The 21508-nt window shown below is 33.5% G+C and overlaps 1 pseudogene; it reads right to left on the bottom strand.

Annotated features, from left to right (window-relative positions):
- Positions 1 to 985: 985 nt before the first annotated feature.
- Positions 986 to 2199, bottom strand: LOC104861814 (annotated as a pseudogene).
- Positions 2200 to 21508: the final 19309 nt, after the last annotated feature.

Raw genomic sequence — 21508 nt, 5'->3', positions numbered from 1 at the left:
GATGCACATTGAGGCCATACTCTTAAGTGAAATTAATAGTATGCACATGTGTAAATACTGAATAGATTATCTGGTGTGATAAACTAAAAGTGTAAATTAGAATCAAAATGTATAATTGATGTTGTGTAATAGGAAAAAATATCTAAAGGTATAGGGGAAGTGAGGGGTAAGGGAAAGCTAAGAAGGGAAAATAAGAAGAGAAAATGAAAAAAATGGAATCAAAGTCTCTGTAAATAGGGAAGTGTGGAGGGGTGAATGGAGGGCAGGCAGATAGGGAAAAAATAAAGAGTCAAGATATATCATGGAAGGGTACAAGATCCAAGGATAAATGTAACTATCATATACGTAGTATGTACCAATAAAGAAAAAATGAAAGTAAAACATTTGAACTTCATTAAGATCTGTGCCATATGGCATTTTTACTGGGGGCTTAACCCCCACCTAGGTTATGATTGCTTGTGGGGTTTAGCAACAGCATCCAGTTCACAATAGCTCTAATTAAATACTTTATTGAATAAATACAATACTAAGCAAAATGCATTCAGATGTTTTCTTTAAAAAATTAATTTTAAAAACCTTTCTGTTCAGGACAAAGATAAACAAAATAACAGCAGATATGCTTGTTTAAAATAATTGGCTGAATTTATACAGCACTTATATCTTTTAATCTCTAAGTATATTATTAAATGATAGAGAACATCTAATACAACCATGTCTACAGAACTCGGAAATAAATATCTAAGAAATATTTTACAGCCCCCTTATTTTATACCCACCAAAATAGTCTAACTCTAAAGATGATAAAGCCAATGACTTTTCACACAAGAACTTGCAACTGGTATCACTTTGCTATCAGATTCTGTATTTCTTATCCATTATGAACATTCAGACAAGATTCAAATATTCCCAAAGAAGCAAACTGCACTTTTTGATTGCATATTCATCAACAGGGAGCACTACATTCAAAACTTTCTCATACTGGAAATTAAATAAAGTCAGTCACATTCATGGGCATTTCCTTCAGTGTAGTATTGTAGAAAGTCTCAAAGTCATGAAGAATCCCCTTGTCTTCTTCAATAAAAAAGTTTATAGCCACACCTTTCCTCCCAAATTGACCCCCTCTGCCGATTCTGTAAATATAATTTTCATGATTGGTAGGCCAATCATAATTTATAACAAAAGACACTTGTTGCACATCAATCCCACGAACCAACAAGTCAGTAGAGATCAGAACTTGGCTTGACCCTGATCAGAATTCCCTCGTGATAACAGCTCTTTCCTTCTTATCCATGTCACCATGCTGAGCAGACACTGGGAAGTCCCTGGCATGCATTTCTCAGTGAGTCCATCCACCTCTCACCTCGTATTGAGAAAAATAACAGCCCATGTAGCGGTGAGAGTCTCATACAAATCACGAAATGTATCCAACTTCTGTTCCTCTCTTTCAACATTAATGTAAAACTGTTTGATTCCGTCAAGGGTCGATTCTTCTTTCTTCCCCAAGTTCAAATTGGATTTGTCCTGAATTTTTTGGTCACTTCCAACGCATCAGTTGGAATGGTGGCAGAAGGCAACATAACCTGAATGACTGTATTTAATTCTTGGAAAATCTGAGATTTGATTCATAAACATTTAGCTCAACATTTCATATGTTTCTTCCAAAACAAACGTTTTGTTCCATTTTGAAGAAAGATATCTTCTTTTTAACATATCAAGTGCTCTCCTTTGTGTACCAACAATATGTGGTGCTTCAGCCTGCAGTTTCTGCATTTCATTTTGAACATGTGTTCCACCAATGCAGACATGACAAGTTGCTCCCATATAGGCTCCCAGTGCCAGAATTACCTTTTGGATTTATTAAGCCAGTTCTGGGGCGGGGGATACTAGTGTTTGGGTGTTCTTTAACTCAATCTCCAACTGTTGCAGGATAGAAATAGCAAATGTGGCTGTCTTACCAGTACATGACTGAGCTTGAGCAATCACATCATATCCTTTAATACAAGGAATAATAGCTCTTTGCTGAAGAGGAGAAGGCTTCACAAAACCATAAGCATAGATGCCCTGAAGAAGAGACTCTGTTAAATTCATACCATCAAAGTTATCATCAATCTCATTCCAGTTACTCTCTATGACACCATCAGTGTCCATTCCCTCTGAACCTCTATGTTCCCCATTATAATCCACAGAACCACCAGACATGATCTAAAGAACCACTGAAAAGCAAAAATTAGCATATTTGAAGAATACTGAAACATTAAAATATTTTTTCTAATGCATTTTAAAATGTGATATTCGGATCCTACAATGAGACATGAAGCTTTGACCATATTTTCATTTTCTCTATAGGTAATTAATGCATTGTTACATTACAAAATTTAATGCCAGCAAATATTCAGCAAGTTGTATAATCAAAATTGGTAAATTTTGCCCCTTAAACTTATTTTTTCCAAGATCACAGAATTCACACCACTCTGATAACACCTCAGAAATTAAGGGGACTTGCACAATTTGTGAATTTTCTCACTTGCATATAATCAGTCAGAATAGTTACTTACAAGGAAACATTTCGTTAGTTGCTGTGGTATGAATCCACATTGAATAAAGCATATTCCCTCTCCTTGAAATCATACAATTTAGCCAGGAAAATGGTATAATTGTAAATAAAATATTTACTGTAGATATATTTATATATATCTATATATAAGCACATTCTCTATCATCCAATTGACTTCTTCAAAGTGAAGTGTTTCTTAACATTTTTAATTTGCTACCATTTGCCTTTATATTAAAAACAAATAATATTTTATAAGATTCCTTATTTGACTACTACCTATCCCTCAAATCTCAGTTTTTATTAAAATCTCTACATTATTTTTACAATTCATTCTTAGTAACAAGTGATCAAAATTGTGATTGTGTAGAAATCGTTTTTAAGTTATTTTTTTCCATTTCTCGTATTTATTACTTTCCACTACCCCACCCACTTCCCTTTCCCTTTTGGATCTTGTCTTCTTCTTTTACATTATATATTATAAATTTTGATCCTTATGAGTCAATTTTTAATTAAAAAATAAATGAACATGTTCTTTTAGTAAATTATTGGAATATTACAAGTACAGCTAAAACATAATTTGAACAATATGCCAAATATTTTATCTTATCCCTCAGTGGTATTATTTTTCTTTCAGATGTTTACATACATAATGTTGATTTGTTTTATGATTTAACCTGAAGAGAATCATAGTTTTGCATACAGTTTCTAATGTAGTTATTTCATTCAACAGGTATCTTGGCCATTTTATAATATCAGCGTAATTTTCATAACATGAAATAACAGTTTCTTTGTTTTTTTCTCAATGAGTTTATTGGCAGGTAAAATGCTTTTTTAATAAAAGTTTCAATCCCATCTATTTTTGTTATATACTCTTTCAGTACTTAAGCTATTTATTTGAATTTTTGTTCTTTTTCTTTTTAATCATTATGTAGCAATAGATTTGTTTAGCAATTAGTTTGTGATTTATAAATCGTTTATTTTATAATATTTTTATAATTTCTGCATTTAATTTTTATATCTTTCTTCAATTAAAAGGGATTTATTTCTTAGCTTCCTGAGTCAAAATGATTTTTAAATTTACTTTGTAGTTTTCAGTTCATTTAAGGTATGTCGCGAGCCGGCGACGCAGAGCACTGTCCAGCAGTGCCTCAAACTTGAAAGAGCAGCAGGGTGGAGATGGAGCAGAGAGAAAGGAAGGACGCCAAGACAAGAGTCTGATCAAGGTGACATTTATTGCAAACAAGCATCAGCCTTTTAAAGGCATATCAACAGGAAACACCTGACTCCTAAAGCTAACGTCAGATCTTTAACAGGAAGTACCTGACTCCAGATCTTTGGCTATCCGAGTTTCTGTCGTGCAGGGTCAGAAGCAAGTTTAACACGTGCAGTCCTTAAAGAGGAACAAATGTTATCTTTCAAAAAGCCAATGGGCCATGGCTGGCTTCCCACAAAGGTATATACATATATGTGTGTGAATTATATATCACAACTAGATGTGGTGATATTCACTTCTAAATAATTTATAATCTATAATATTTCTGTTTCTTTAGTAATTTAAGATGTATTTCAGTGTGCCTTTAAATTTTTTAGTTGTACAGAGTATTTGTTTTATATTGCTACGTATTTTATATTCCTTTCTAATTTCATTATATAACAATCAGAGCATTTAATGTAGCCTAAAATATTTTAAATCTTAATTCATTTTTACTTTGAGGCAATGTAGACGAATGATTTTGAAAATAATCTGTATTTGTTTGGTGGTAAAATTATGCACACATATGTGTATGTTGTAAATGTATGCTAGAGTTTTGAATGATAAAATTGAAATCTATAATCTTTCCCAAATTTCTAAGGTACTTTGTAATGAAAAATGTTAAATTCTCACTGGGATTGTACATTTATTTATTTTTCTTTGAAATTGTATATTTGTGTTAATACTTTTAAAACTACCTAATTAGGAAATAAAACTTAAGAAATGTTATATAATTGAATGCATTATTCTTTCAATATAAATATTCATTCTGTGCCCTTTTGATCCTTTTTCTGAAATCTATTTTCCTGTTATTAGTGGTGTTACACCTGTATTTCATACTATCTCTGTTACAACTACTCAATTCTGTTTAGTGAGGAAATAGCCACAGACCATAAGAAAACACAAAGCACACTGTGTTACAATAAAACTTCACTTGAAAGAATTTGTAGCAGATTGAATTTGGCCTGTGGGCCAAAACTTGCAGAATTTTGAATATATGATAATATTTCAGTCTATGAGAACTTTATTTACTACTATCGTGACTATTTCACTTTCCTATAGCAGAAACATATTGATTATTATATCCTAAACAGGCTCAGCTTTCACAGGTTTCAAAACGTTTCCCTGTCATACTTGAGAAAACATCTGAAAAAGTACTAGATTTTACAAAGTTATAAACTCAAACACACACAAAGAAAACAACCTTAAAATTTTATAAAGATGTAGTACAGAATAAAAAGAATGAATACTATCCTCTCCAGGTGAGGCTGAACTCCAGTATTTATGTTAGGGCAAATATATCATTACATATATTTGTATTCCTGTCTCTGGAAGTCACTCTCCAAGGGACTTGGTTTGCATTTTAATTTAATTTAATTTTATGTATATAAGAATGTATGTTTGTATTTGAGACAAGATCTTGCCAAGTCACTCACTCAGGGCCTAACATTGCTATCATTCAAACTCAGTCTCCCTATAGGCATGCAACAACATGCCTGACTCTTGTTTGCATTATTGACTAGAATATAGCTATGTCACCCTATAGGAAAGATAAAACAAAATGGTGAAGAGTTTATTTTTTCATAGATATATTCTCCTAACTTAATTTAGTAATGATTTGTTTTCTGTTGCTCACATTTTTATATGGAAAAAATTAAGGAACCAGTAAGAAGACTATAAAAATATTGATGGATTTATCATCTGCACTGTTTCTTTATTTCAATGGAAAATTCCTAAATTGTTTTAAATTTCCCCTTGAAATGCACATGTGTAGAAATAGAACTTCCAAGAAGATTCACAAAACAAAACAAAGCAAAGCAAAGCAAACAAAGCAATAGAGGTTTGTGACCACTGTGCTGAAAATATTTGGTTAGGGAAATTTAAATATTAATGTAATATCAGAATTATGAAATTGAATGAACACCAGGAATGTCATGCCCTCTGTCATTATAAAGGAAATGTCAGGCCTATTTCATGAGATATATTCAGTACTTTTTTATAAAAGCATTTTCCTTTTCCTCTCTAACTCTCCTCAAAGAATCAAAGGATTATACTACTCTCATTCTTGACTATGAATTTTCAAAGGAGTTTTTATCAGAATGACACTCTGAATATACCTGAAGGAAAGTTTGAAAGCCTATTAATTATAGAGTATTACGGCTACTTCAATATTTCCAAGTTACTAAATGTTGAGTCACTGATTCGGGGTGTCATCTTTTCCTGCTAGAGTACTTTAAAAGTGCAAATATCTGAATAGAAAAATCCAACTTCAAAGAGAACTAGAACTGGTTTGAAAGACATACTTTGAGTGCAATCTTATTCAAAAGGAAGCATGTTAAGAGAAAATGGAATCCAAAAATGTCAACACCTATATTCTTCCAGAGTGTATTTTGACAACAGCACCGATAAGCTAAAAGCACTTTTAAAAACAAACATACCTCACGATACTTGGCTATAGAATAGGTGGGGGGAATTTTGAATTGCCTCACACATAAAATATATTTTCATTAAATAGCAATACATTTCACAAATTTCATATGAATATCTATTTAATCCATATAGCATATTTAGAAAACAATTTTATTTTTAAAACTAAGTCATTAACAAGTATTTGTGTAAATATTTTTCCAAAGTGTCAACGCAAACCTGAAGGGACAATTTGCAACAAATTTGATGAATTTTCAATGTTGGAATATAATACAAAAATATGTTCTAACAGAATAGAATTGATTTTTCTATTTTTATAGATTACCATAAATATACTTTGATCTAAGAGAAAATAGTTTCCCCTTTTGCTAACACAAAACATATTGACCATGAAAAAATTTGTCTTTCAAAACTTTAAATAAAATCATTGTGGACAAATGCTTACATTCCTACAGATGAGAAAAATATAAAATGCCACTGTATTTGTTAGTTAAATAAAGACAACAGAGAAATTATAAAGAGGATATTGGTCTGCCAAGGATTTCTGTGAAACATATTTAATAATATGAGCAGTTTTGCTTCACCAATAAGGCATAATGAGATAAAGTGTGTAATAAAAAAATACATATAATTTTTGTTTAGTAAATTTGCCACAATTATCATAAAATTTTTACCATTCATTTTTGCAAAGAATGTGAATTCAAGTAAAGATAAAATTCCTAGTGCATTTTAATGGTGTTATTTAGAATCACATATTTTGTTTATATAATTCATTTTCTCCAAAACTTTTTTGAGCACTATACCACTGAGTACAAACACATTTTTTCATAACTCCTCAATTAGGCTTTGCTTTCAAATGGAAGCGAAGTACTACATACTCTGTTATGCCACATGTAACTAAATTTTTGAAAAAGAATTAAGCCTAATGATAACTGTATTTTAGCCCTCTAAAGATTTTAAAAATAAAGTCAGAGAAAAATTTAGCTTCCTTTTATGGTTTCTGTCTTCTTTCATTTTGTTCATTTCTATATGATACTGGTGTTAAATCCAAGGTCTTTTGCATGCTAAGAAAATGCTTTACCACGGAGCTATATGTCCCTCACCCTATTTGCATGTGTTCTATCTCTTAAAGACTAGCATGGCACATTTTATTCTTAATTTTATTTGAGCTATTGTATTTCCAATATAAAAATACATCAAACATTAATGAAATGTTTCATAGATCTCTGTATTTCCAACAACATAATTACTCTTAATGCCTCCAACTTTTACAAGAATGTAATAAAGGAGAAAAAGAAGGGCTAACTTCTAAAATAATTTCCCTTTTCTTTTATGAACATAGACATATGTGTATTAAACAACGTTAAAATCAGAGAAAATTCCTTTTTTAACATTAATTCTGTCAAAGTTGAGAATCAGATTGTATTTAAGAGAGGACAAATTAGGAAAATTTGATACAAAATGCAAGCTAGATGAAAAATAATATCTAAATTCCAAGTAACATTAAAGTTTGGATAGTTGAACAATGATCATATGGGATTGTGAACCTAAAGGATGATTTGAAATCTGGAAATCAGGCCCAAATGGAAAACAGCATAAATAATACTATTGAATTGCAATGAGAAATCAGCAAAATACTATTGAAAATAATCTTATTTAAGTATTTTGTAATATCTTATGAAGAAATAAGCTTATTGACAGAAGCCTTAGGTACTGGGGAACTTGCAATGCAGGCATAAACCCAGTGATTGGAAACAATGACTTAAGGTTTATAACTGAACATCAAAATGAGAAGAGGATAACAGGCAAGTTCCATGAATCTTATTATGCTTCTCCTTTCTAATTCAAACATGTCTCCTAAACACGCAAACAAACACACACATACACACACACACACACACACACACACACACACAATGCACCCTACCTCTGTAGTAGCTGGACTTTAAGGCATTGTCATTTCTGAAAGCTGATGAGGTAGATATGAAGAACTAGGGACTGCCATGTATCATTCATAGGTCTCTTAAACATATCTAACTTTTTGTCCAGATCAGAAATATGAAGTTTGGAAATATTATTCATCTTTTCTCAGGCTTCTTTTTCTTAAAACACAACTTTTTTTTCTACCAGGAATCTAACTTGGGACCTTGCACTTGCAAAATCCAGACCAAAAATTTTTTTTTTGTTTTTTCGGTTCCAGGAATCAAACTCAGAACCTTGCACTTGCAAGGCAGGCAATGGAACCACTGAGCTAAATCCCAGGCCCTAAAACACAACTTTGAGGGAAATTAAATATGTGATGTCAAGTGCAGGCTCTGAGCTATTAGGTGCCCCCAGTTTGTACTTTTAGATAAAATTATTCCTCGTGTTACTAACACAAAGTATTTATATTTCATTATTTGTGTCTAAGAATTCTGAGAACCATATAGATCTTTAACTGAATCTTATTTATTTAAGATTTGGGGATGAACTTTCTCTGAGAAATAAGGCTTGTATTATGCCTGAAGTGGTATAGGAAGAAGACTAATGACTAAAGAAACAGGCTGCCTTTTAAAACTATCTTCCTCTGCTACAGCAACTTTAGAGAATAAGATCCTAAAATATAAAACGTAGCATTGACTTTCAAGGACATTTGTGATTAGTGGATGCACAATTGTCAAATCCATGTACAGTAACATACAATTCACTGAGAAGTACAAAACTAATCTGTATTATATGTATCCAATGTCCAGGATATGTTAAATTGATCACAACTTGTAATTTTGTCACATTTGAAAATATGGTTGCATCATCACATTCTGATTTTCACTATGTGGTTTTAGAAATCATTCAAAGATCAACCAGTGATATAAATGACATTGTTATCATCTCAATAAAAATGCAAGCAATAAAGATGAATTTATGTAAAGCCATTTTACTCCAGAGAGCCAAGGAGCTTTACAACGGACAAAATGAGGGTTGGTGTACATGACAATATGACAACATGATAAGGTATTTTGGCATCCCTAAAAAATAACTTTGGCTGATCTGTGGGTATCAGAACACATCTTTATAGTGTGTGCTACTGAGAGGAACATGTTGAATGACCTTGAACAGAGTAAGGGAGAACACAGCAGAGCCTAGGGACATATGGTGCTGATTTATTACTTTACAGTGACAGAGGGTGAGTGTTTTCTGCATATTGTGTTGAAATAATGTTTAATATTACTGTTTGGGGCTTATTATTTGCATACTGAATTTCAATAAAAAATCATCTCAACTCTTAAGCAAGCTTATTGATGAAAGAGATGGGCTAAATTTGCAAAGAACTAACATCTATTGGGTAATGCTCAGGAAAACAATATACTGTGTCTCGGAGATTCTTGAATGTATTTGAAATTAATATAAGCATTTTTCATTATCTTCATTTTCTGTGACATTTAGTGTGTGGCTCAAGGTGACTTAAATGAAATTCACTGTAACTATAACAGCTCTTAAATTGCGGTTTGATAATGAGTTTAATTCTAAAAAGAATATCATGAATAGAAAATGCACAAACCATAGACATCACCTTGGCTTTTCTTTATACAACACTTTCTTTTTTTTCATTGTTGTTAAACAAGCTTTCTATATGTGGATTTCAACTCAAGTAAATGAATACTAGAACAAATTTTTTACCTACCTCATTGTTACTTTTACGTTATTTATGAAAATATATTTTTAAATAGTTGACCAGGTTATTTAACTGTTGAGCTTTGAGATTTCCAAATTAAAATGTTTCTTTACTTTGCTATTATTGTATAGATCTAGAATGTTCCTCCAAATTCTTCAGTGTGTAGAGGTGAGCCTTTGGAAAGTGATTGGATCATGAGGGTGATACATTCAGTGGATTAGTCCATTGATGAGTTCAGCAGCTAAATATGTAATTAGGAGGTGGGGTATGGTATGGGTGGGTCACTGGGAATGTGATCTGGGATACTTTACTCTTCCCCCCAACTCATCCTTTCTCTGCGTGTTTCCTGGATGCCATGAGGTGAACAACTGTCCTCTACCCAGGCCTTTCTGCATGTCATTTCTGCTTTGAAGCCAGCCCACTTTGAACTGAAGCCATGAACAAAAATAATGCTCTCTTCCTCTAAAATGCAGGTTTGGGGGCATTATCTCAGTAACAAGGAAAGTAACTAAGAATTTACCAATTGAGCTTAAGAAAGAAACAAAAAAACTCCCCCCAAATATAAAGACCAAATTAAAATGGGCATCTGAAATGAACAGACATTTCTCAGCTAAACAAGTAAAAGCAGGAAATAAAAATATGAAAAATGTTCAACATCACTGGCATTTGACAGATGCAGATGAAAACAACACTGAGATTCCATCTCACCCAAGAAAATATGGCTGCTATCATGAAATCAACCAATAACAAATGCTGGAGGGGTTGTAGGGAAAAAGGAACCCTTCTTCACTGTTGGTAGGATTGCAGACTGGTGCAACCACTTTGGAAATCAAAATGGAGATACCTCAAACAATTAGGATTAGAAGTCCTATTTGATCCAGCTATCCTTTTTCTGGGTATCTTCCAAAAAGAACTAAAAGTATCATACCACAGTGACATATGCACACCAGTTTATAGGGGCACAGGTTGTAATAGCTAAAACTTGGAGGTCTTTTGCATCTTTCATTAGATTGATTCCTAGATACTTCATTTTTTGGATGCTATTGTGAAAGGAATTGTTTCCCTAATTTCTCTCTCAGTGAGTCTGTTATTTGTGTATAAGAAGGCTATTGATTTTTGGATGTTGACCTTGTATACAGCTACTCTGCTAAAAGTGTCATATAAGTCTAGAAGTTTTTTGGTGGAGTTTTTTGGGTCTTCTATGTAGAGTATCATATCATTAGCAAATAATGATAGTTTAACTTCTTCCTTTCCTATCTTTATTGCTTTAATGTCTTTCTCTTTTCTAATTTCTGCAGCTGTTTCCAGAACTATATTGAAGAGGAGGGATAATAGTTGACATCCTTGTGTTTTTCCTGATTTTAGTGTGAAGGTTTTCATTTTTTGGCCATTTAACATGATGATGGCTGTTTGTTTTTCATACATAGCATTTATTAAATTGAGATATAGACCATCTATTCCAATATTTTGCAGGTTTTTTTTTCATGAATGAGTGTTGAATTTTGTCAAATACTTTTTCAGCATCTGTTGACCATATGTTTTTTTAACTTGACTCTGTTAATATAGTGTGTTACATTTGTTGATTTACATATGTTGAACCATCTTTGCATCCCTGGAATAAATCCAACTTGGTTAGCGTGTATGATCTTCTTGATGACCGCCTGTATTATGTTTGCCAGTATCTTATTAAGGACTTTTGTATCTATATTCATTAAACACATTTACCTGTGGTACTCTTTTTTAGTTGGGTTTTTGCCTGGTTTGGAAATCAAAGTAATACTTGCTTCCAGGAATGAACTTGGAGGTATTGCTTGCCTTTCAATTTCATTGAAAAGTTTAAGGAGCAGTGGCAGTAGTTCTCTTCTAAATGTCTTGTAAAATTCAGCTGTGAATCCATCAGGACCTGGGTTTTTCTTTGTGGCTAAACTTTTAATTAGATTTTCAATTTCACTGATTGTAATTAGGGTGCTTAGAATTTTTTAATCTTCTTTGTTCAACTTTGGTAATTCATAAGTATTAAAAAGTCTGTCCATTTCTTCTGAGTTTTCCATTTTATTTGAGTACAGGTTCTCAGAGATGATATGGATAATCCTCTGGATTTCTGCTGGATCTGTTGTGACTTCACCTTATTCATTCCTAATTACATGGATCTGAACCTTTTCTTTCATTTTTTTGACAAAGGTAGCTAAGGGTTTATCGGTTTTATTTAGCCTTTCAAAAAATCAACTTTTTTAATTCATTGATTTTTATATCATTTTCTTAGTTTCCATTGCATTGATTTCTGCTCTAATCTTTATAATTTCCTCTCTTGTATGAACTTTGGGTTTTTCTTGATCTTGTTTTTCTAGTAGTCTAAGATTCATCATTAGGTAGTTTATTTGAGCTTGCTCTGTCTTCCTATTGTGGGAATTCACTGCTATGAAATTTCTACGAAGAACTGCTTTCATTGTGTCCCATATATTCCTGTATTTTGCATTGGCATTGTTATTCATTTGCAAAAACTGTCTAATGTCTTCTTTATATGAACAAAAATAATGCTCTCTTCCTCTAAAATGCAGGTTTGGGGGCATTATCTCAGTAACAAGGAAAGTAACTAAGAATTTACCAATTGAGCTTAAGAAAGAAACAAAAAAACTCCCCCCAAATATAAAGACCAAATTAAAATGGGCATCTGAAATGAACAGACATTTCTCAGCTAAACAAGTAAAAGCAGGAAATAAAAATATGAAAAATGTTCAACATCACTGGCATTTGACAGATGCAGATGAAAACAACACTGAGATTCCATCTCACCCAAGAAAATATGGCTGCTATCATGAAATCAACCAATAACAAATGCTGGAGGGGTTGTAGGGAAAAAGGAACCCTTCTTCACTGTTGGTAGGATTGCAGACTGGTGCAACCACTTTGGAAATCAAAATGGAGATACCTCAAACAATTAGGATTAGAAGTCCTATTTGATCCAGCTATCCTTTTTCTGGGTATCTTCCAAAAAGAACTAAAAGTATCATACCACAGTGACATATGCACACCAGTTTATAGGGGCACAGGTTGTAATAGCTAAAACTTGGAGGTCTTTTGCATCTTTCATTAGATTGATTCCTAGATACTTCATTTTTTGGATGCTATTGTGAAAGGAATTGTTTCCCTAATTTCTCTCTCAGTGAGTCTGTTATTTGTGTATAAGAAGGCTATTGATTTTTGGATGTTGACCTTGTATACAGCTACTCTGCTAAGTGTGTCATATAAGTCTAGAAGTTTTTTGGTGGAGTTTTTTGGGTCTTCTATGTAGAGTATCATATCATTAGCAAATAATGATAGTTTAACTTCTTCCTTTCCTATCTTTATTGCTTTAATGTCTTTCTCTTTTAATTTCTGCAGCTGTTTCTCTCAGTGAGTCTGTTATTTGTGTATAAGAAGGCTATTGATTTTTGGATGTTGACCTTGTATACAGCTACTCTGCTAAAAGTGTCATATAAGTCTAGAAGTTTTTTGGTGGAGTTTTTTGGGTCTTCTATGTAGAGTATCATATCATTAGCAAATAATGATAGTTTAACTTCTTCCTTTCCTATCTTTATTGCTTTAATGTCTTTCTCTTTTCTAATTTCTGCAGCTGTTTCCAGAACTATATTGAAGAGGAGGGATAATAGTTGACATCCTTGTGTTTTTCCTGATTTTAGTGTGAAGGTTTTCATTTTTTGGCCATTTAACATGATGATGGCTGTTTGTTTTTCATACATAGCATTTATTAAATTGAGATATAGACCATCTATTCCAATATTTTGCAGGTTTTTTTTTCATGAATGAGTGTTGAATTTTGTCAAATACTTTTTCAGCATCTGTTGACCATATGTTTTTTTAACTTGACTCTGTTAATATAGTGTGTTACATTTGTTGATTTACATATGTTGAACCATCTTTGCATCCCTGGAATAAATCCAACTTGGTTAGCGTGTATGATCTTCTTGATGACCGCCTGTATTATGTTTGCCAGTATCTTATTAAGGACTTTTGTATCTATATTCATTAAACACATTTACCTGTGGTACTCTTTTTTAGTTGGGTTTTTGCCTGGTTTGGAAATCAAAGTAATACTTGCTTCCAGGAATGAACTTGGAGGTATTGCTTGCCTTTCAATTTCATTGAAAAGTTTAAGGAGCAGTGGCAGTAGTTCTCTTCTAAATGTCTTGTAAAATTCAGCTGTGAATCCATCAGGACCTGGGTTTTTCTTTGTGGCTAAACTTTTAATTAGATTTTCAATTTCACTGATTGTAATTAGGGTGCTTAGAATTTTTTAATCTTCTTTGTTCAACTTTGGTAATTCATAAGTATTAAAAAGTCTGTCCATTTCTTCTGAGTTTTCCATTTTATTTGAGTACAGGTTCTCAGAGATGATATGGATAATCCTCTGGATTTCTGCTGGATCTGTTGTGACTTCACCTTATTCATTCCTAATTACATGGATCTGAACCTTTTCTTTCATTTTTTTGACAAAGGTAGCTAAGGGTTTATCGGTTTTATTTAGCCTTTCAAAAAATCAACTTTTTTAATTCATTGATTTTTATATCATTTTCTTAGTTTCCATTGCATTGATTTCTGCTCTAATCTTTATAATTTCCTCTCTTGTATGAACTTTGGGTTTTTCTTGATCTTGTTTTTCTAGTAGTCTAAGATTCATCATTAGGTAGTTTATTTGAGCTTGCTCTGTCTTCCTATTGTGGGAATTCACTGCTATGAAATTTCTACGAAGAACTGCTTTCATTGTGTCCCATATATTCCTGTATTTTGCATTGGCATTGTTATTCATTTGCAAAAACTGTCTAATGTCTTCTTTAATTTCCTCTGTGACGATGCATTGATTATACAGGAAAGTATTTTTCAATTTTCATGTGTTTGGGATGTTCCTACAGTTTCTTATGCTGTTGATCTCCAGTTTATTTGCACTATTATCTAATAACATACAGGGAATGATTATGATTCTTTTGCATTTATTCAAATGTTTAAACTAGTATGTGGACTATCTTGGAGAATAACCCATGTGCAGCCCAAAAGAATGTACATTCTGATTTTGTGGGGTGGAACACTCTATAGACATCTATTAGATTCATATGTTCAACAGCTTTGTTCAGTTCTAGTACATCCTTATTGAGTTTTTGCCTAGATGATCTTTCTATTTGTGATAGTGGGGTTTTTAGATCCCTCACTACAATTGAATTACTGCTTATTTTGTTTGTCATGTTACATAATATTTGTTTTATTTTGTTGGGGGAATTAATATTTGGTACATATATATTTATGATTGTCTCCTCTTCCTCTTGAATTGTTCCCATTATAAGGGTGTATTACCTTTCTTTTTCTCTCTTAATTAGTTTTTGTTTGAAATTTGCTTTGCCTGTGAATAAGATTGGTAGCTCTGCATTTTTTTCTGGACTCCTGTGGCATAGAGAACTGTTTTCCATCCTTTCACTTTCGGTCTGTGGGCTTATTTTTGGACTGGGTGTGTTTCTTCTTTACAACATATTGTTGGATTTTGCTTCTTAATCCATTCTGCCAGTCTATTTCTCTTGTTTGGTGATTGAGGCCGTTAACATTGATGGTTATAACTGATATGTACTGACATATTATTGTCATGTTATTGTCCTTTTGTTGACTCTTTAATTTTTCACCGTCTCCCTTTAGTTTTTTGCCTTGCCAATTTCATTTGCTCTGTTTGGCCTCATGGTGCTGTGACCTTCATTGTAATTTTCTAGGATATTGTTTAGAATTGCGTGTAGTGCTGTTTTGGTATTCATGAAGTTTCTCAGGTGTTCTTTGTCATGGAAGTGTCTTATTTCCCCATCCATTTTGAAAGAGAGTTTTGCAGGATACATCAGTCTAGGTTGGAGTTTGTTTTATTTAAGGACTTGAAATACCTCACTCCAGGCTCTCCTTGACCTGAGGGTTTGTGCTGAAAATCTGCAATGATTCTGATGGGAAAATCTGCTATGATTCTGATGGAAATTCTGCTATGATTTCCTTTGCATGTGATTTGTTTCTTTTCTCTTACTGCTTATAGTATTTTGTTCTTCTGTTGGGTTTCTGAGTACTTGATTATTATATGTCTAGGTGTATATTATTTTAATCATGGCTAGATGGAGTCCTATATGCCTCACTTATCTCTATATTAAATTATTCCCCTCTGTTTGGGGAGTTTTCTGTCATTAATTCTGTGAACAGTTTTTTAAAGTCATTTGTATTTTCTCCTGATAATTCACGGATTCCCACCAGTCTTATGTTATTCTTCTATACATCATCCAGGAGTTGTTGGATTGATTTCTCATGATCCCTTACTGATTTTAAGAGACTTCTCTTTTCATAGTCACTGACTACAATCCTATCTTCTGTATCTGAGATTCTATATTTGCATACTTTTATCCTGCTGTGAAAACTTTCAATAAAGTTTCTAATTGCCTGTATATCTATTTGAATCTCTTTTATGGATTCCATTTCTTTCCTATGTTGGGCATTTATTGTTTCCATTTCTTTATTATACTGGGCCTTCATGGCTTCTGTCATCAACCTGAGCTAATTTATTTTTTTATCAGTTTATGTTCTAGAGTCTTGAATCATGACTCTCATTTTGCTCATCATCTCTATGGTTATCTGTTAAATTATTTCTGCTTTAAATTTTTCTAGAGCCTGATTGATCTGTTTTGTTACTTCCTGTGCTATGAGTTCAGGGTGTTTCTGGTGGTTCCTGGTCAGACTTTTCAACCTCATTTGCCTTAGAGTTTGCAACTGGTGAACTGTAAGTCTGTCTTTATGTCTTACTTAAGGGTTTTCTCATTTTTATTTCTGTTGTTGGGTAGTCCTTGGTTTAAAATTTCTGGATTATTACTTAAATCTTCCTGATATAGTTGCACTTTAGCTTTTACATCTCTAATGACTCATAGACATTCTCATGTTCAAATATCAGAAAAGACAGCTCATTAAATCAATCATAACCCTTTAGCCCAATTGATACAATCCACAACACAATAGGATGAAGCGCAACTTACAAATTGACCTTTTGTGGTAGTCATAAATCTATCCCCTTTAATCCATGTGAATTAAATCAAAATCAAGAAGCAGCCCAACAAATGTTTACAGTGAATAAACTCTTCAATATAGCGTCTTTACCTTTTAGGATGGGGGCTTAGACAGAGTTAGTATGAGAAGAGTAGTTGCGTAAAAGATTGGAGAAGGTTTCAAGTGAAGCCAGGTGACACAGAATGACCACACAAATTTTAGGAAAGTGTTGAGAACAAGAGGGAAAGACAGAGTGTAAAAATAAGGACAAACATAGAACAACTTAAAGGTAACAGGGACTTACTTTCCTTTAACACTATAGACCCCTGAGTGAAGTAAAATGAGAGAAGAAAAGAAAATAAAGAAAAAAGACAAAAAAACAATAAAAGAAGAAATCTGAGTTAGTACAGGAAAAGTAACAGCATGGGAGATGGAAAATAATGTGGGGGAGCAAGAGACTGAATTGGCAAAAAGAAGACAGACAAAAAAAGAATTTGAAGAGTGGAATGAGGTAAAGAAAGAAGAAAAAAATTTGAAGGGCCTCTTTCAGACTGTATCTCTGCTGTCACAATAGATAATGTGCATAGCCATGTGCAGAACTAATTCCTTTAGTCTTCACTCTCCAATGGCTGACTCCTGAGATTCAGGCTAAACTCAGGCTGCAAGGCCCAAATTGAGCTCACTGACTTGCAATGTTGAACTCTACAAGGATCTACTACAGGTTTCCTCTGCTTTTTCTCTAATGATATTCAAAGTTCTGATGGAAGTTTGTGATCTTTCCAACTTACCACCTATGGAGATCTGATGTGCCTTTATTGCAGTTGTTCACTTCTGTTCTATCTTCTGGAGCTCATAAAAATGACCTTTATGCCCACCTGTACCTTTGCAGAGTGGATCTGTGAACTGGCACAATCAGGAGGCCTGAGGGATAGGGGGCTTAGGGATATTGCAGAGGTTCCTGTGAGGCAGACTAGTCCTCACCGGTTGTCACAAGCCATGCTGGAGCAAGGATGAGATCTCTGCATGGCTCTCTTGGACTGGTCCTCCACCTTCTGCTGGATGCAGCCCGGGGGTAAGGGCGTGGCTAACCAGTCCTCACTGGTGTCTTGCTGCAGGCCAGAATGAGGACACTATCTCTGAACAGCTGTTCTGCACCTCCACCTCCTGCCTTCCACTCTAGTTTTAATATTGTTAATTCTACAAGATAACTGAAAATAAAACAATCATGGTTGAATTATTCCTTGCAGTGCTTGGAAGAAAGATAAATATATTAACATTAGTTTTTGAGTAGAAGAACAATGTTCTAGGATTGTCACCAAAACAGACTGCCCGTCTCCCTAAATGTTCTCTTTATATCAAGTAAAATTAGCTTGGGATTTAACATAATACAAAAGCATAAAAAATATCTGACAGATAAAAGAATAAGATGGGCTGCATAGAGAAATAAGAGTAATAAATATGACAATGAGACATGTAATAAGTTCCCTGGATTTCCTCAGTGCATCCCATGTATTCTAGGCATGTTATTGTTAAAGACTTCAGTGAGGAACTAATAACAAAGAAACAGCACAAGGAAAATTCCATAAAAATTTGACTCATTTTAACCAAAGAACCAGGAACAGTGGTCTAATAACAACAACAACAACAACAAAAAATTTGTATATACCCACATTACTCTAGTCACATAGTAATCTCTTACCCATACTGTAGTTTCTTTTTTATTTTCAACTGTAGTTTTAACAGTTCTTAATGAGGAACTTTCCTGTATATCTCTGTTCCCCTCATAGGTGGAAGCTAGCAAGGAGTTTCTCTTATGTAAAATTCTATTTCCTTTTTCTTCACTGGGACAAAACACCTGCCATTTTGCATGCTTGCATACAATTTAAATGTGGTTTATTTTGGCTCACAGTTTCAGAAGTTTAAATCTATGGTTTTCTGACTCCACGGAAGAAAAGACATGTTGGAAGGGACTAGCTGAGGAAAGATGCTCAACCCACAGCAGCCAGGAAGAAGAGAAAGGAGGATCCAGGGAATAGAACAGTCTTCTGGGTCATATCTCCATTGACCCAGTCCCTTTAGTCAGGCCCTATCTTCTAAGAGCCCATTCAGCCATGGACATATCAATGAATTAATCTAATGTTGAGTGCCATGCCCCTATGAACCAATCACCTTCTTAAAATTACAATATAAAACCCTGACCACATGAGACCTTCAGGGCATATTTTAGACCAAACACAACTTCCCTGCATGGTGAAAATAACTGCTGCTCCATTTCCCCTGATGACAGGTTTAACAGATCAAACCAGGAAATAATCTTCCATTATCCTCTAAGGAAATCACACAGAAAGTCTCAAAGAGTAATGTCCATGTGGTCTAATGATGAGCAATATCTCTAATGGTACCTGGCAATGCAACAGAAAAAAAAGTATTGCAATTCACTGCTATTGACACACCACAATTTCCTTCACCCCAGAGGTTAGTGAGATTTCAGTAGGGATCTTAGCTTCAACACCCATCTGGCAGACACAAAATTGAAGAAGAGTTGTGAAGCAAAATTTTTGACATACCTCTTGCCTCCCAGTGGTCAGTGGGACCCAACATGTAAAGAAACTGCCACTTCCACCCTGCATCAAGAAGATGGAATAATCATTGGAGCTGAGATACTGTTTGCCATCTCACAGCTACAAAATGGTATGAGCTAGACTTCTACTTCTCTCCTGATGCCAGTGTGACCCGGTGGGGAACTGATTTGTCAGAGACAATGAGAGGTTGTTAGTGATACTTATCTTCTGGGAAGATGTTATCAGCACCTGGAATGCAAGCTGAATTTTTACCCTGTCCATGTAATACTGCAGCAATATAAGTCATTGTTCCACTTTTGGTAGGTTGTATTGCTAGTCTGAGCATGAATTCACACATATACATTCAACTAGTTTTCACACTAAACTTCAGCAACTTAACAGTGTGCTGAAAGGGAAAGTTAAATAGGAGCTACAGATGTCTCAAGGTACAGAAAAAATTTGCCCCCCAAAAAAGATAAAATTACTTGCTCTCCCCAAAACCAAGACAATTACAGTATAAAAAGTCAATATGAACATAAATCAAATGTTAAAACTATGTGAGATTTTAAAATAGTCATCATGAAAATGTTTTAACAAGCAAATAAGAATTTTCTTAAATTAAATGAGGTAATACTCTCAATAAAGAAAATTTTATGAAACTATGTAATAAAGACTATATATCTGAAAATCTAAAAAAAATCAAATATAAATGGAGAAGATCAATAGTATAGTGGGATGTAAGGGGATAGATTCAGTGAACTTAAAGAGAGATCATTAGAATTTACTCATTCTGAACAATAGAGGGGAAAAATGAAAAGAATGTCTATGGTGCTTCTGTGGCAAAAACAAAAGAAATAACATTCATATAATTAGAGCCCAATGAGAGAAAAAAAAAGAGACTGAAAATATACTCAAAGTAATAATGGATGAAAATTTCAAAAATTTGGCGAAAACATCAACTTTGTGTTACAAAAACAATCTCACATTGGTTATATCCAAAGAAATGCATATGATGATTTAACATGGTTACATTTCTGAAAAATAAAGGAAAACATCCAGAGTAAAATAATCCATACTTACAGGAGAATATTAACTTGAATAAAATGAGATATTAGAGTTGAAGCTACAAAGGCTATAATGAATTACACAATATTTTCCATGTACTGAATGGAAAAGCTTTTCAACTGCAGTTTCTATAGCTAATAAAAGTATCACTCAGGAATAAAGAGATAATTAAAACATTCTCATATGAAGGAAAATACAATGTTCTGGTAGAAAATTTGCTAAAAGACATTCTCTAAAAACAAAAGAAATAGAAATAAAAGGATTACAATTTCAGAAAGGAAAAGGAGCACTAGATCTGATAAAATATGTATAAATATAACACCTAACCTATTTATGAATTTCTTACATTTAATTTACAGTAAAATTTTATCTGACATGCTGCTAAATATGTACCTATGTACAGGAAATGCTTAAGGTAATTACATTTAAAAAGTAGAGACATAAAGGGACCTAAATGAAAGTAAGAGTTTTATCTTTTGCTCAAAGTGCTAAATATGAATGGCAGTTTTCTTAGTTACTGTATCATTGCTAAGACATAGCACTGAACACCCACAACTGAAAGAAGGAAAAATGTATTCTGGCTCACAGTTCGAATTTTCAATACATAGTTGAGGTTTCAGTTCATAGTTCACTATCTCTAAGGCAAGGTGGCATGGCAGAGAAACATGGCAGAGGAGGGTTGCTCATGGCATGGAAGACAGAAAGAGCGGGTGGAGGAGCAGGAAAGAGGTACACCTTCTAGTCCATGCCCCCATTGACCATCTCTTCCCATCATATCTCACCTGCAAGTCAGCTACAGTCTATTGATGATTAAAGGGTCCAATCATCTCCCCAAAGCCCCATATAGGAACACATTAGGATTTACAGGGACAACTAGATATATGTGATTCTAACAAGAGATTGCAATATTATGTGAAACATATATATGGCAATATGGTAAGTGCTATTGC

The sequence above is a fragment of the Fukomys damarensis genome, unplaced genomic scaffold (genome assembly GCF_012274545.1).
Source record: "Fukomys damarensis isolate Sample0158 unplaced genomic scaffold, DMR_v1.0_HiC HiC_scaffold_39, whole genome shotgun sequence".
Taxonomy (NCBI): Eukaryota; Metazoa; Chordata; class Mammalia; order Rodentia; family Bathyergidae; genus Fukomys; species Fukomys damarensis.
Note: the sequence above shows the minus strand (reverse complement) of the source record. Positions and strands in the feature narration are given on the sequence as shown.